The sequence below is a fragment of the Helicoverpa zea genome, chromosome 5 (genome assembly GCF_022581195.2).
Source record: "Helicoverpa zea isolate HzStark_Cry1AcR chromosome 5, ilHelZeax1.1, whole genome shotgun sequence".
Classification (NCBI taxonomy): Eukaryota; Metazoa; Arthropoda; class Insecta; order Lepidoptera; family Noctuidae; genus Helicoverpa; species Helicoverpa zea.
The window spans coordinates 83,732-88,157 of NC_061456.1; the positions used below are offsets into that span (position 1 = coordinate 83,732).

General features: G+C 35.9%; 1 pseudogene; it reads left to right on the plus strand.

The window, feature by feature from the left end:
• The first annotated feature begins 2,328 nt into the window (after window positions 1–2,328).
• LOC124630605 lies at window positions 2,329–3,497 on the plus strand (annotated as a pseudogene).
• The last annotated feature ends 929 nt before the right edge of the window (window positions 3,498–4,426 follow it).

Consider the following 4,426-nt stretch of genomic DNA (forward strand, 5'->3'; position numbering starts at 1 on the left):
TAAGGCAACCAGCCAACTGCGCAAGACATATTATAGCGCACAAACTTTGCGCAGACACAGGCGCACTCACTATTCCTTCACTCTCATAGCCCGATGGGACGGCAATCCGACACGACTGGAGAGAGACCAGGCGCGGGACCGATATCCCATGCACGGGTGTATCAATCACCAACTTCCAGGCTCCGGACTACTTCGTGAAAGTTTCTAAAACCCGCAAAGTGATTTCGGCCCGTCCCGCGAATCGAACCCAAGACCTCTAGCGACAGCTAGACCAACGAGGCAGTTGGTTCCGATATAGTTGCTAGTTAAGTCAAACGAGACAGTCCAGACGGTATTATAACCATAAAATATCTCCAACGACATCCGTCATATGCGGTATGATAGTAATTCACGCGCGTGTATACAGCACGTAAGTACAGGATTTGTAATGGAAAGCAACACTTGTAGAAACTAAAATAAAAATAGGGAGTGCCACGTGGTATTAAATGTATTCAATCGATCGTATCTGAGTCCACTAAACACCATATTACCCGATCTGCTATCTAATAATAATAAAAAAAAAATCGATTGTATTTACGGTATTATTATATTATACGTCCATCTAATGAAATTTAGTTCGTACTACTAACGACAAAAACTCAGGACGGAGGGAAAGGAAAGAAACAGCAAAAAGAGAGAGAGAAAAAAAAAAACAAAAAATATATAGTACACTAATTTTGCTATCGTCCTACTATTTTGTAACAATTACCTCAATTTCTCACGTAACCAATATTCATATAAACAAAGCGTTGTACTTACGGTTTTTCTGTTCTTCCCGTTTGCAGGCGTGGTACGAAAAAAATGTATTTTTTCCGCTGATCCCACTTCTGAAGCTAAAGGAATAGCTTCAGAACCAAGGGATTGTAGAATTTAAAACACAGTTATTCTCCGATTTAGTACACTTTATTCCACAAACACTTCCTATGGCGGTCAACAAGTGACTGACAAACCAAATGACACACGTGATTATTACAACTCGCAAAATCAACTGACCGTCTTATTTATTAATCAACATCAAAATAATTTAAAGTATGACAATACTATTAACTAAACAATTAAATAACGAAATATAAGTAAATGTAATTTATGTATCCTTTAACTTTACATGTACAATATTGGGTATTAAATACAGTTTTTATTAAGTACATCCGTTTGGTCTCAAGTCAAAACAATGTATAATTACATAATATTCAATCAGGTGAGTATTAATTATTCTACAGAGTTTATTTACATAGTATTAATTATTCTTAATTATGTTACTAATATTATTATTAAATATCATTAGGCTTACATTATTCAGATCTCACTTCTTTTATAGGCGAAGCATTCCCATATTATCGAACTTGGCAGTTTTTCACATTTTTTTTTTGGGTGGGATTTCATTTATTTTTGTAAGGTTGTTTATTTTTATTTTTTCTTATGATGAAGTTAGTTAAAGAAATGTCTCATTTATACTATCTTTTGGATATTTTTATATGCACTATGTTTCTTACAAAGAAATGAACTAGATTAAATAAATGGACTAGATTTACCAACTGACTGACATGACATGTTATCATATATTATGTTCGTGGATCAAAGTTACACATTCGTTATTTTCGAAAGTGATTCACACTTGGCCGTTTTCAGATTTTTACTTTACTTTGACTAAATACAAACCTTTGTACCATTCGAAGATATATTACATAAATATAGATAAATTTAGTAGTTTTAGTTCCTTAGGGGTATAAATTTACACCGGGTATAAAACACCTTCATTATTTTGAAACCGACTCACACTTGGCCATTTTCAGATTTTTCCCTTTACCTTGACATAAAGACCTACCTCCATGCCAAATTTCAAGTCAATACGACCATTGGAAGTGGTCTAGGTTTTTGATGAGTGAGTCAGTGAATCAGTCAGTCAGTGAGTGTATAGTAAAAATAGCTATTTTCTGACGTCAATATCTCAAGACCTACAGTAGGTATATTAATGAAATTTTGTATTTTAGATAAGTGAGGGGGTCTCAACAGATACTAGAAATTTGATATGCATAAATAAAATAGATTTTGAGTTACAGGGGGGTCGAATTTGGCCCGAAATGGTTCGTGTAATATAACCCACTGCCGGTGTGTCGCTTTTTTTGCTCGAACTTGGCGGACACACTGCCGTGTGTCTAGATAAGACCCGCGCGATTTCCATGCGATTCTATAATCGCGCCGTGTCTGAACTAGCACTTAAGGTTATAAAAGTAAATAAAATATTTTAAAAAGTCTCAGGAATAGAAGTGTTTTAACAATAAAGTAAAGATGAGTGATTTGCTTGACTTTATTGATTTTGTAGACTATACCAGAAGGTTTAGAGTAGTGGGGCCGAGGAGGTATTTGCGTGATTATTCTGATCCCTTTTCAAAATACTCGATAGAAGAATTTCATGCGCGCTATAGATTTACGCAAGAAAGCGTAAAAAACGTGATATTGCCTTTGCTGGCACCTGACCTAAGTAAACCAACCAAAAGAGGATTACCATTCGCCCCGGAAATAAAGCTACTGTTGCTACTTCGCTACTAGTAGTCTTCAGGTGAGTACTTATTAGCATAGGTACCTATTTATTGAATTAAGTCAGTTTCACGAATTATTGCACAAGTCTCTACATTGATAGCAAACAAAATGAAAGATTTTGTTAAATTCCCATCTACTGTAGAAGAAATAAACACAGTGAAGCAAGTACTATATATAAATTTACATACACCACCTTACCTAGTACCTACATAAAGGTTGAAGGTATTGATGAATGTACTAGGTAATTGGTTTGTTTTCTTGTTCCAGGTAAAAATTTTATGAAATAGCTCATTTTCCTGGAGTAATTGGGTGTATCGATTGCACTCACATTAAAATAAGAAGCCCAGGAGGAGACATCAGAAGTCTATAGGAATAGAAAAGGGTATTTTGCTATCAATGTTCAAGCAGTCACTGGGCCAAACTTGGAATTTTATGATTTAGTAGCCCGGTGGCCTGGCAGTACCCATGATAGTTTTATTTATAACAGCAGTGCAATTAAGCAAAGACTGAATACCGGTGTATTAAAAGGGATAATTTTAGGGGACAGCGGGTATGCAGTTAGCAATGTGCTACTGACACCGTTTTTATCACCAAATTCAACTGCACAAGAAAACTACAACAGAAGCCAAATAAAAACCAGGAATACTGTGGAAAGATGCTTTGGCATTTGGAAAAGAAGGTTTCCTTGTCTCCAACTTGGCATGGGCATTAAGATGGATACAGTTGTGGCTGTTATATGTGCTTGTGCGACACTGCATAATATTTCTTTACAGGTTGATGATTTGGTTCCAATGTACAGGGAATCTCTTCATATTGAGAATGATGATGTTGTCCTGATGAATGAAAGGCGTGAAAGCACAACCAACAGCAACGGATTATTGGTGCGACAATCCATAGTTGATAGGTTTTTATCATAATATATTTTTTAAGAAATAAAAATCCATAAAATAAGAGGAATACTTTTTTAATTGTTGAACAAGAGGCCAATTATGTAGTACAAAGTTTATTTGACTGCCTCGTTGGTCTAGTGGTCGCAAGCGCGGCTGTTGTGCTCGAGATCTCGGGTTCGATTCCCAGGTCGGGCCGAAATCGCTTTTTGGGTTTTCTTAAATTTTCACAAAGCAGCCCGTGGTCTGGAAGTTGGTGATTGATTCCTGATTGAACTCCTGTGTTATACTATCCCATGCTGCTTGTTTCTTGGCGACTGACTTGCCATCTGTTATTTTAGATTCCACGATTGGTCTCTTTAAACTAATTGGGCTAATAAAGCTTTTTCGTCCGCCGTGAAATTAGCCACACGTTTGCTTGGGGCTCTTGGTCTTGAAGACTCCTAATATGAAACAAGCACAAGTTAAATTCTTCAAATACATGTGTGCAGCTACTAATGTACATAGAAAAACTGAAACTTACCATGATATGTTAAGATAAAGCTATTTATTTCAGAGCTTATCACACTTTTCCACACACTTTTCTTTCCTGACGGTTAACGGATCACGAATTTTAAACGCAACCTTGACACTGACAGTACAACATTGACAGTGATACCAGAAAAAAGGTTCCATGTACTTTATATCATTTACATGAAAATAGGTGTTTTTACGTAAAAACGATCCCGAAATTAACAAAATTCTTATTTATATTGTTAATATACAAGGTTTAAATGTATTTAAATACACGTTTTTGCTTCTTAATAATTTCACATTTTAAGGTGCGGCTACACCTTTCGTTTATCGATAAGCATTATCAAAGACAATTTGACGATACTCTGCCCTACGGATACTTAAAGCTGTCATTAACTAATGAACCCTTAAATTTCGACTCTGGGATGTATCGTTCATTAAGAGAT